The sequence below is a fragment of the Rhinolophus sinicus genome, chromosome 1 (assembly GCF_057876585.1).
Source record: "Rhinolophus sinicus isolate RSI-liver-muscle chromosome 1, RSI-T2T, whole genome shotgun sequence".
Lineage (NCBI taxonomy): Eukaryota > Metazoa > Chordata > Mammalia > Chiroptera > Rhinolophidae > Rhinolophus > Rhinolophus sinicus.
Genome location: NC_142501.1, coordinates 129,857,751 through 129,870,244, shown reverse-complemented (window position 1 = coordinate 129,870,244; position 12,494 = coordinate 129,857,751). Strand labels below are relative to the sequence as shown.

The window sequence follows — 12,494 nt, the reverse complement described above, 5'->3', positions numbered from 1 at the left end:
GGAGAAAACTCCAGAGAAAGAACTAAACAAAATGGAGGCAAGCAACCTACCAGATTCAGAGTTCAAAACAATGATTATAACGATGCTCAAGACACTTAGAACTTCAACAGAGTAGCAAGCATAAAAAAGGACATAGAAACCAGAAAAAAAGAACCAGTCAGAAGTGAAGAATACAATAACTGAAATGAAGACTGCACTAGAAAGAATCACCAGCCGACTGGATGAAGCAGAGGATCGAATCAGAGATTTGGAAGAAACTGTAGGAGAAAACACCTAAACAGAACACCAAACAGAAAAAGGAATACAAAAAAAAAAAAAAAAAAAAAAAAGAGGACATTTCTAGAGACCTCTGGGATAACATGAAGCATAACAATGTTCGCATCATAGGGGTACCAGGAGAAATGAGCGAGCAAGGGATTGAGAAGTTATTTGAAGAAATAATGATGTAAAACTTCCGTAACCTGGTGAAGGAAATAGATATACAAGCCCAAGAAGCTCAGGGAGTTTCAAACAAGATGAACCCAAACAGGCCCACACCAAGACACATTATGATTAAAATGGCAAAGGTTAAAGACAAAGAGAGAATCTTAAAAGCAGCAAGAGAAAGGCAACTAGTAACTTATGAGGGAGTTACCATAAGATTGTCAGCTGATTTCTCAGCAGAAACTTTGCAGACCAGAAGAGATTGGCATGAAATATTCAATGTGATGAAAAGCAATGACCTACAACCAAGGGCACTGTACGCCTCAAGGCTATCATTTCAAATTGAAAGACAGATAAAGTTTCCCAGACAAGAAAAAGCTGAAGGAATTCATCACCACCAAATGAGTATTACAAGGAATGTTAGAGGGATTTCTTTAAGACAGAAAAAGAAAAAAAAAATTATGAATAATAAAATGATAATAGCTACATATCTAACAACAGTTGCTTTCAATGTAAATGGATTAAATACTTTAATCAAAAGACATGGGAGAGCTAAATGGATAATAAAACAAAACCCTTACATATGCTGCCTACCAGAGACTCACTTCAGATTGAAAGACACACACAGGTAGAAAGTAAAGGGGTAGAAAAAAATATTTCATGAAAATGGAAATTAAAAAATGTGCTGGGTAGCAATACTTACACCAGACAAAATATTCTTTAAAACAAAGGTTATAATAAGAGACAAAGAGCTATTAATCCCACTTATGGGGATTTATTCAAAAAAACCCAAAACTCTACTTCAAGGGGATGTGTACATCCGTATGTTCATTGCAGCATTGTTTACAATGGCCAAGATGTGGAGGTAGCCTGGGTGTCTGTTGAAAGGAGAATGGATAAAGAGGAGGTTTTATATATATATATATATATATATATATATATATATATATATATATATATATACACACACACACACACATATATATGTATATATATGTATATATATGTATATATATGTATATGTATATATATGTATATATATGTATATATATGTATATATATAAATACATATACATATACATATACATATACATATACATATATATATATATTGCTCGACTGGGGAAGGGAATGGGTTCTCGCCATATGTGGTGTCATGAATGGCCTGGAGGGCCTTGTGCTCAGTGGAATATCAGACAGAGAAAAACAGAGGCAATGTGATTACACTTACATATGGAATATAAATAGCAAAATAAAATACAGAAACAAACTCTAGATACAGAAAACATTTTCATGGTTGCCAGATGGGAGAGGGGTTGAGAGTGTGGGTGAAAAAAAGGGAAGGGATTAAGAAATACAAATTGGTTGTTACAAAGTAGTTATGGATATGTAGAGTATAGCATAAGGAATATAGTCGATAATATTGTAATAACTATGTATGGTGTCAGATAGGTACTAGATTTCTTGGGGTGATAGATGGGAGGGTGTTGGAGGGCAGGGTGGAAAAGATGAAGGGATTAAGAAGTACAAATTGGTAGTTACGACATAGTCATGGTGTTGTAAATTAATGCATGGTGAATATAGTCAATGACATGGAAATAACTATGTATAGTACCAGGTGGGTACTAGACTAGTCAGGGGGATCACTTCTTAAATTATACAAATGTCTAACCACTATGCTGTACACCTAAAATTAATATAAAATAATATTGACTGTCACCTGTAATTGAAAATGTAAAATAGGTGGGAAAAGGTGAAGGGGAATAAGATGTCCAGATTTCTAGGTATAAAACAAATAAGTTTTGGGAATGTAAATATGGCATAAGTCATATATAGTCAATAATACTGTGTTAGCATAGTATGGTGTCAGATGGTTGCTGGACTTATCAGGGTGATCACTTCTTGAGTTATATAAATGTTGAATAACTATGGTGGACCCCTGAAACTAATATAATATTGTATGCTAGCTATATTTTTAATAAAATCTTTTAAAAATAAAATAAAATATTACATGAGAATGGTGGTGGCAGGAGAGCAAAAGAAAAGAATGGGGTGAAAAAAAATGAAACCTGGAATGGCTATGTTAATATCCAACAAACTAGGTTTCAGAATGGAATTTTACTAGCGATTATTGATTAATGAGAGATTTCATAATGATAAAAGAATCAATCAAAAAGGCATAATCATAAATGTCTGTGAGCCCAGTAATAGAGCTTCAAAATTCTTGAAGCAGGTAAGCCAGGACTTCTGGGGAGATGGTGGAGTAGGGAAATGCTGTGCTTACCTCCTCTCACAACCACACCAAAATTACAGCTAAACTACAAAACAACCATCATTGAGAACTAACCTGAGGACTAATTGAAGAGAAGTCCTATAACTAAGCATATACAAAAGAAGCCACATTGAGACTGGTAGGAGGGGCGGAGATGCAGAACAAGCTAGTCCCACACCCATGTGTAGTACTTAAAAATTGTGAGGGATATCTCAGCTGCAGAAGTCTCCCCTGAAGAGTGGGGGGTCCCAGCCCCATACCAGTCGCCTCAACCCAAGGTTCCAGTGCCAGAAAGAGAGTTCTGCTTGACTTCTGGCTGTGAAAGTCAGTGGGCATTGTGGCTGAGTGAGACAAAGAGCTGCTGGAGTCTCAGGCATTCCTCCTACAGGGTCCATGGACTTACTCACTGAAGGACCCACTCAGTCTGAGCTCCAGCTCTAGGGCAGCAGCTGGAAAGGTGCCAGGGGCATGCAGGACAGAACTGAGTTGTCTGGCTTCAGGGCAAGTGCTGGAAGGGCAGGATTTCTCCCAGAAAGTAGTGCTGGCAGAAGTTATTGTTTCTTTGTTTAGCCCTCCCCCTACCCAGCCTGCAGATGCAGGCAGGCTCCAAGCTGGAGTCTCCACCAACCTGACTAACGTTGTTTGTCCTCCCCTGGTGATTCCTGAGATTCTACCCCACCCAACTTGTGGGGCCACCCAAGCCACTTCCTTTGGCTTTTCCATACAAATGGCCTGCCTTGGCTTGTGCTGCTGTGGACTTTCCTAAAATCTCTCAGTTGTTCATAAAACCCATACAAACAGCGTCTGGCCTCAGCGTGCCCCATACCTCTTGCTAAGCAGCCCCAAGCCTGCTTTGATTTGCAACCAGCCTTGATTTGCAGGTTGGTCTCTCCCAGCAACTCCAAGACCAGCATATGTGGTAACCATCTGCAAATTACTTTGTAGCTCATACCAACTGGCCCCAGCCAGGGCATAGTAGCTGCTGCCTCTGAACTGCACCTGAGCCCCCCACAACAGGCCCCAGGACCAGCACACCCAATGGGTAGCTTCAGACCACAGCAGAGCACCTCCCAACCACCTCCACAAACCACGTGCCCAAGAGTGGACTCAGAAGGCGCCAAAGCCCCGCGAAAGCAAATCCTGCTCCATGGGATCAACCCCAGCACAATAGCTCCTCCACTGCATTCACAGCCAGTCCTGACAGCCAATCATCCTGAGGGTCATCCCCTCCCATTGACGTGCCCAGAGTAATCATGGCTTAACTACAACAGAAGGACACACGTAACCCACACAAGGGACGCACCTGGAACATCTAGTTTATGTGACCAGGGAAACTGCCACTGGGTCCCACAGGACACCTATTACATAAGGTCAGTCTATCAGAACTGGAAGACGTAGCAGCTCTACCTAATACACAGAAAGACACACAGGCAGCCAAATTTATGAGACAAAGAAACATGTCCCAAATGAAAGAACAGAAGAAAACTCCAGAAAAAGAATTGAACAAAATGTCAATGAGCAAACTACCAGATGCACAGTTCAAAACACACGTTATAAGGATGCTCAGCCATCTCGGTGAGCACTTCGGCAAAGAGACAGAAAACATAAAAATGGAGATAGAAAACATAAAGAACCAGTCAGAAATCAAGAATACAATAACTGAAATAAAGAATTAGGGGGAATAAATAGTAGATTAGATGAAGCAGAGGATTGAATCAGTGATTTGGAAGGTAAGGTGGCAGAAAAAACCCCAATCAGAACAGCAAAAAAAAAGAAATGAGGATAGTTTAAGGGGCCTCTGGGACAACATCAAGTGTACCAACATTCACATCATAGGGGTACCAGGAGAAGAGAGCCATCAAGGGATTGAAAACCTATTTGAAGAAATAATGTCATAAGACTTCCCTAACCTCGCCAAGGAAATAGACATACAATCCCAGAAAGCACAGACAGTCCAAATCAACCCAAACAACATGAACCCAAAGAGGCCCATACCAAAACATCATAAAATGGTAAAGGTTAAAGACAAATAGTCTTAAAAGCAGCAAGAGAAAAGTAGTTAGTTACCTACAAGGGAGCTCCTGTAAGACTGTCAGCTGATTTGTCAACAGAAACTTTACAGGCCAGAAGGGATTTGCACAAAATGTTCACAGTGATGAAAAGCAAGGACCTACAACCAAGATTACTCTACCCAGCAAAGCTATTATTTAGAATTGAAAGAGAGCTAAAAGAGCTTCCCAGACAATGAAAAGCAAAAGGAGTTCATCACCACCAAACCAATACTACAAGAAATGTCAAAGGGACTTCTTTAAAAAGAAGAAGAAGAAAAAAGATAAAAACAATAGGAATAATAAAATGACAATAACTACATACCTATCAAAAGTTCCTTTAAATCTAAATGGATTAAATGTTCCAATCAAAAGACAGGGTGGCTGAATAGATAAGAAAGCAGAGAGGACTAAATGAACTGAAATTCCAGAAATAGAAGAGCCAATATGAGCTGAGATTGCTAGCAATCATCTTTCCCAAGTGTGTTTGGCCAGAATGGACACTTGCTAAATATCAAGCTTGCTATGGAAGTGAGACTCTACTAGAGGAAAGCGAAACCAATTAGAGTTTTGATGGTTTTTATAGTCTGGCGTGGTGAACTTGAACCCAGAGTCCTCAGACACACAGGTAGTTTTCCCCATTGGTTGTTTGCTAAGCTTTAGGGCAGTTCCGGAGGCTGGGAGGTTGAGCTGGGATTATATAGTGAAGTCTTCTGCAGTCTTGCAGTGATTAGCAGGCAGGCTCCATGGATGGGTATATGGTGCAGCTGCAATAAATACACAATTGAGTTCACCCTTGAGACATTTTATACCAGAAATAAGCTGATTAGATTGAAGTGATCAGCTTCTCACTCTACCTGTCTCATAGAGGAAAGAATGGGCCCTCGATGGGAGAAAAGTAATATCAACCACAGTTTTATGGTTACAGTCACAATATTAAGAATACAATAAAAAGTTATATGATATGTGAAAAGTCAGAAAAAAGTGTGTCCAAAGAAGAACAAACAATAGAAGCAGATTCATCAATAATCCAGATCTAGGAGTTACCAAACAAGGATTTTTATAACAAGGATTGTTATGTTATGGGAAATAAAGGAAGAGGTTAACATAATCGATGAAAAGATGAAGGATATGAACAGAAAGTTGGGATCTATAAAAAAATAATCAAATGGATACTCTAGAGCTGAAAATACAATATCTGAATTTAAGATTTAAGTTTAATAGCAAAGTAAGCTCAGCAAAAACAAATAACTAGAAGTAGTGAACTCAAGGACAGTTCAGTGGGAAAATAGACAAGTTAAGCACAGAAAGAAAAAGGAATGGAGAGAACAAAACAGAATGAGACACATGGGATTCAATCATTTCGTCTAATTCGAATCCCAGGAAGAGAGAATAAGCAAAAGCAATATTTGAAGATAGTGACCAAGGATTTTTCAAACTGATAAAAAAAAATAGCAATCCACAGACTCAAGAAGCACAGGAAACTGAATGAACCCCAAGTAAGATTAATATAAAGAAAACCACACCTACATACAACATAGTGAAACTTGTGAAAACAAGCTATAAAGCGAAAATCTTAAAATAGCCAAAAGGAAATAAACCACACTACTTCGAAGGAGCAACAGTGAGACTGATGGCTGACTGTTCTATGAAAATTATTAAAATCAGAACACAGTGGAATGACATCCTTACATTTTAAGTGCAGAAAGGAAAAATACTGATAACCTGAAACAGTGTACCCAGCGAAAATTTTTTTTTTTAAAGTAGGCAAAATGATATTTTTGGACAAAAGGTGGGAGATTATATCACAAGTAGATCTATAGAACAATAATACTAACAGAAGTTATTCAGTCTGAAGAAAAAAATGATACCAAATGGAAACATAGAACCTTAGTAAAAAATGAAGAATATAGGAAAACATAATATGTGAGTAAATGTAAAATATTTCTGACTATTTAAAGCAACAATAACAGTGTCTTCTGGGGCTTAAAACATATATAGAAATAAAATATATGAAAACAATAGAACAAAGGTTGTGTAGATGTAAATGGATTTAAACTGATTGTTTTGTTCAGGAAGTGATAAAAGTCAACTGTAGTAAGTCAAGAAAGTATAGGATAATTGCTTAAAGATAAAAAAATGTTTAAACAAAAGCTACAAGAGATAAAATGGAATAATAAAAAATTAAACACAGAGGAATAAAAGAAGAAAAAAGTACAGGTGAAATGTATAGAAAACCAGTAGCAGGAAGGTGTTCTTAAATATTAGTAATTACATGTAAATGGACTTACTCTAATTAAAAGCGAAAAATTTTGGACTAGATTTTAAAAAAGACTCAAGTATATATAGTTTGCACAAGATGTATTACATAAAGGAAAGAAGAGGTACACTGTGCAAACAGTAACTAAAAGAAATCTGAAATATTAATATCAGACAAAGTAGACGGTAAAGCAAGAAGTATTATGAGAGATAAAGGAACATTTATAATGATAAAAGGGTCAATTCAATAGAAAGACAGAACAGTTCTAAATTTATGTTAACAATGTAACTTCAAAATATATAGAGCTAAAATTGATAGGACAAAAAAGAAAAATAGACAAATCACTTTGATAGTTGGAAAATTTAACAACCTTCTTTCACCCACTACATAATAAGCATATTTTTAAAAATAAGTAAGGTTATAGACTATTTAAATAATACTATGAATCGACTTGACCTCTTGACCTATTGTTGTCAATGTTATACTCACAGAATATAACTGCAGAATGCACATTCTTTTCAAGTGTACATAGAACTTCACCAAAATAGAACATGTGCTGAGCCAAAGAGCAAGTCTCAACAAATTTCAAAGGATTGAAATCATACATACATGTTCCAGAGTGGAATTAAAGTAGAAATAAATAACAGAAAGATGTTTAAATCCTCAATTTACTTGGAAAATAAGCAACACACTTTTAAATGATCTATGGGTCAAAGAAATACAACCACAATTAGAAAATATTTTGAAGTGAATTAGTATCAAAACTTATGAGACAGTTAAAGTAATGATTAGAGAGAACTGTATAGTTTTAAATGCATTATTTTTAAAAGAAAGATTGAAAGCTTCCATCTCAAAAATCTAGGAGAATAAATGCAAATTAAATTCAAATAAACTGGAAGGAAGAAAGTACAAAAGAAAGAAGACATAAAATAGAAAAAAAAAAGTAATATACTTTTCTTTGAAAAGATTAACAAAATTGATAAATCCCTACTGAGAAAAAAGAGAAAGCTTAAATTAATATAGGTATGAAAAGGAAATATTGTTGAAGGTCCAAGAAATACCTGAACGATAAGAAAATCTTACAAAAAACTTTACATCAATACATTTGACAGCTTATATAAAATGGGCAGATTCCTTTAAAAATACAACTTACCAAAATGACACAAAATGAAGTAAAAATTCTGAATAGTGCTTCTAAAGACATAGAATCCGTAATTAGTAATCACCACACCTCTAATAGTATTCTTCAATTGAATCAGGTCTCAGTATTAGGTCTTTAAATGTTCTTAGGAAATTTAAAACTTCGCTGTGGCTGTCAAGTCTACACTCAACCCAGTTTCCATATAGTTTCTTTCAGATTGATTTCAATGTATTTACTTTGCATCCCTTTTGTTGGAGTTTAAGGGGACCAAGTATGCCATATTTTTCTTCTTCTAACTTCTGAACCCTTTGAGAAGTAGACATAACTTAGAGTAAAAATGTCAACTTCATTTGTGGGGAAACGGGGTAAATGAGTGTGCTTAGATCTGCATCTAGTTTTCTATCCCTTCAAATTGCATTGACTTAAATTGCCGTGTTGAGTTTACCATGTGGATGAGAGGCGAATATATGTGGGTTTGGGAAAGCAAGTTCTAAGAGAAAGTGAGAAACTGGTGGCATACATGGTCAGACTGTTGCCTTATCTCACCAAACAGATAAGGCAGAGAGAGAAAGAATGGTGTTTTGTCACCTATCAACCTGGATGAAGCCCTACACTTTACTCTCCCTTTTCCTAGGAGTCAGACCTACTCTGCTCAGATGAAACCCATAGTTTCACTGCTGACCTACTTCCAAAGGGTCCTCATTGTCATCGGGACCCTCTATTTTGAACAAGTTTTTATAACTTTGATCTTTCCCCAGAACTCTTCTTCCCTGTCCTCCCCAGAAATTTAAACCTGGCTTTTGTAAACAGTGCCATTTTTCTCCCCGACAGCCATCTCAAGAAAAAGTATTCAATTTTTCTATCTCTGGATTTTAAGGGACAGTTGATGTGTTCCTTTCCTCTCCACGGTCAGTTCAGTGATCAGTGTGCATCCATTTCTTCTCTTCTAACTCTTATGCTGCCATCCCCCTTTCTAAGTCTTGTTATTGGTTGACTTCAGAGCATCGCTACAACTTCCTCAGTCCTCAGTTATGTCAGTCAGCATCAGACTTGAAACTCTCCACTCCACACCATGTCATTATAATCTGTTTCTCTTAATTCATGTTTTTGACTCTCTGATACCCAGAACTCATTTTTCAACTTGCTCAGTTCTATCAATCAAATCATTCCAAGACCTCAAATACTAAAAGTCCCCTCTCTTTTCCTTTCTCCTCTTCTCTGGCAATACTTTGCTCTCAAATTCTTCAATTCAGATATTCCTTCATTCATATACTGTCTTTCCATCTCTCCGTCCTTCCCTCCCTCTTTCTCCATCTCTATCTTAATACATGGCCTTACCATTGGATCTGAACTCCTTCAACTTTACCCCATGACACACAATTTTTATGTATATCCATCACCCATCCTTTCCTCCATTTCTAATCATAGAGAACTGTTTCTCCTCCTCAATATGGCTAACTCTACCAGAGTTCTTGTTCCCATGATCTCCTGAATTTGCTCCATTATTTATCTCCCTCTGCCTGTCTCCCTTTTACTAGCATTATAAAAATGAAAAATAACAACAACAACAAAAAAATATTGTTAGATTCAGTTTCATCTTCAAACTATGCCAGGCTTCTTAGAAGAGCAAAATGTACCAGTTAATTCCACTTCTCCTTTTTCTTTAATCACACAATTATTTGAAGTTTTTGTTCTCTTTTATTGCTTTCCTGAAATTTCTTTCTAAGGTCACCAGTGACTGTTAAGTTCTTCTTAGTTTTCCTTCTGCCCTGAAAAGGTAGGACAGGGTGCTTCCTCCTTCTGCTTTTCTTCCTTGACTTTACTGATGGACATCAAGTTTTTTATAGAAAGCCCCCTTCTTAAATGAATAATCTTTCAGGAGATAAGCAAAGTGTTCTATTGACTTGCTGCAGCAAGAGAGATCACACAAACGAGGTGTGTCCTTTGAGGAAATGAGTTTAAGGGTTTTTCTTGATTATAGGTTGAGCTCTGAAGTTCTAGGGTAAGATGTCAGAGGTGAGGTGAGTCTTTGGATTGATTGATTTCTTAAGGTAATGGCGATGCACACAACACATGGTCACGATTGAAAAGAAAGGTCTGTTGAGGCCCAAGACACTTGGCATTTGTAGCTGTATAAATGATGGTGATAATTGTTCCAGTTTTCGGTCTTGCATAACTGATGGGGTGGTTATTCTGATTCTTATTTTCAAGCATGTCTTCAGTGAATTTTTAGCTTTTCACTTTCATTGCAATTGCCTTGGTTTCTTCGTACCTTGACAATTGCAGTAAAACAGGTCTCACGGCCTTTTGAATCTTCTCACAGTAACTCTTACTCCAAAACCAGAGCCATCTTTCTAAAATACAAATTCGAATGTGTTTTCTACTGAAAAACCCTTGATGGCTCCTTTTATGTATAAAATAAAATCCCATGTACAGAGTGTAGCATTCAGCCCCTTTTACTCCACCCCAGGTTCCAGTCCTTTCCTTCTGTTGATCTCTCAATCTCCTGCTTCTCCCGCCCTCCCTCCTTCCTTCCTTATCTTCCTCTTTCCCTGTTATCTTCCTTACCCCCAAACTGTACACTTATTATAGAAGTGTGTTGACTGTTCTTGAGCTTACACTATAATTTCTGGCCTCTATGCCTAAAATAATTTTTATTTCTTCCTGAAATGTTGTTCCCAAACCTACCTCTGTCTACTTGTTAAACGTCTTATCTCTTAAAACTCTATTTAAGTTTTATCTTTATAGAGTATGTTAGTTTGCTAGGACTGTATAACAAAGTACCACGAACTGTGTGACTTAACAGAAATTTATTTGCTCAGTTTTGAAATCTAGGGGTCCAAGATCAAGGTGTCCCCAGGTTTGATTTCTTCTGAGGCATCTCTCCTTGCTTGCGGATGGCCAGCTCCTTGCCATGTATCCTCATGTGGTCTTTCCACTGTGTGCACACACGCCTGCTGTCTATCTTGTGTCCTAATCTCTTCTGATAAGGACACCAGTCAGATTGGACAGGGCTCACCAGAAAGGCCTCGTTTTAACTTAATCACCTCTTTAAGGGTCTTATCTCCAAATACAGTCGCATTCTGAGGTACTACTTGTTAGGGCTTCAACACTTGAATTTTAGGGGCTGGGGGACACAATTCAGTCCATAACACAGAGCCTTCCCACACATTCCCTGTCATAATTAACCCTCTCCAAAATCCCATAGCACCTGCATACCTTGCAGCACTCACTTGTACTATATCTGCCTTGATACTAAGTTATCCATATTTGTCTGTCTCCTCTGGTGGTTTGTGGGTTTCTTGAGGATAGAAGTAATATGTCCTATTCAACTTCATCTCTCCCTGCTCTAGTACTGAATAGGACTTGATTGTTGGCTAAATTTTAAATATGTAATTCAGTGTAAATCAGGCTAAGTATCTAACAATATATTTTCCAGAATTTTTAGGAAGTTGACATAAAAATATGTGAAGGGAATGTATCATATCTCCTGTTTTAGAAGTCTTTGAGCATAGCTTGAGATTTTTATCTTAAGTCCTTAAATTATACATAGTATAAGTAATATCAATTTTATAGGACTTCATATAACTCTTTTATGATCTTTAAGGTTTCATCTAATTGGCTTCTATAAACTACCTATCATTTCTTCAAATTTCATTACTTCCATTAAATTTGTTTTCAGAGAAAAGAGAAAGATGAATGCCATGTCTCATCCAATACTGAAAATTTGAAGTTTAGAAGACATTTGCCAACTCAAATCACTTCAAGTAAGTTTGCTCGCATCCATCTTAACACCAACTTAAGACTGATTTAGATTGTAAAGAATTAAGTCCACTCCCTTTGACTCTTTCTCAACCCTCTGATTTCTCAGAATATCTTATAGTCACCTTGTATATTGGGTCACATGTCTTGGAAAATAGTGAAAAGATGATTTCTTATTAAATTTCATGTTCTTATTAAAAATATAAAGTTTAAATTCATGGAATTATTTTTAAAATGAGACTTAACACCTCAGACTAATTCTTTATTTTGTGTCAGGTCTAGTCATCAAGTCTCGACTATGTGCCAAACTTAATGTTTTTAAAATGGTTTTTCCATTGTAACTAATATTTTGTTTTTCAGTTTTTTAAGTCTTTATATGATTTTTCTAAATGATTTATGCATTTTTGGTCATTAAAGGGAGACATTTTGCCATTAACTAACACTTGAACCTTAAATGTTTAAGTATGTATTCAAGCACCTAGCTTTGAAAAGTCATCTTAACCAACCTTGACTATTAGAATTAATCTCCTAATGGTTTTCTGTCTTCATTCTCTCTTCCTTCATTCTGTATTCTGCTGCCAGATAGAT

At 36.7% G+C, this 12,494-nt stretch overlaps 1 protein-coding gene across 9 annotated transcripts in view; it reads left to right on the top strand.

Annotated features, from left to right (window-relative positions):
* Window positions 1-12,494, top strand: part of ZNF438 (zinc finger protein 438) — a 202,071-nt gene that overhangs the window by 107,369 nt on the left and 82,208 nt on the right. For 4 of the 9 annotated variants that reach the window (XM_088789514.1, XM_088789511.1, XM_074324721.2 and 1 more), the window contains one exon: window positions 11,827-11,911. The exons of 3 other annotated variants lie outside the window; for them this stretch is intronic. The gene's annotated coding sequence lies outside the window, so the exon portion shown is untranslated. The remainder of the gene's footprint in view (window positions 1-11,826; window positions 11,912-12,494) is intronic. 2 more of the 9 variants (XM_019731510.3, XM_019731507.3) reach the window with 1 other exon arrangement.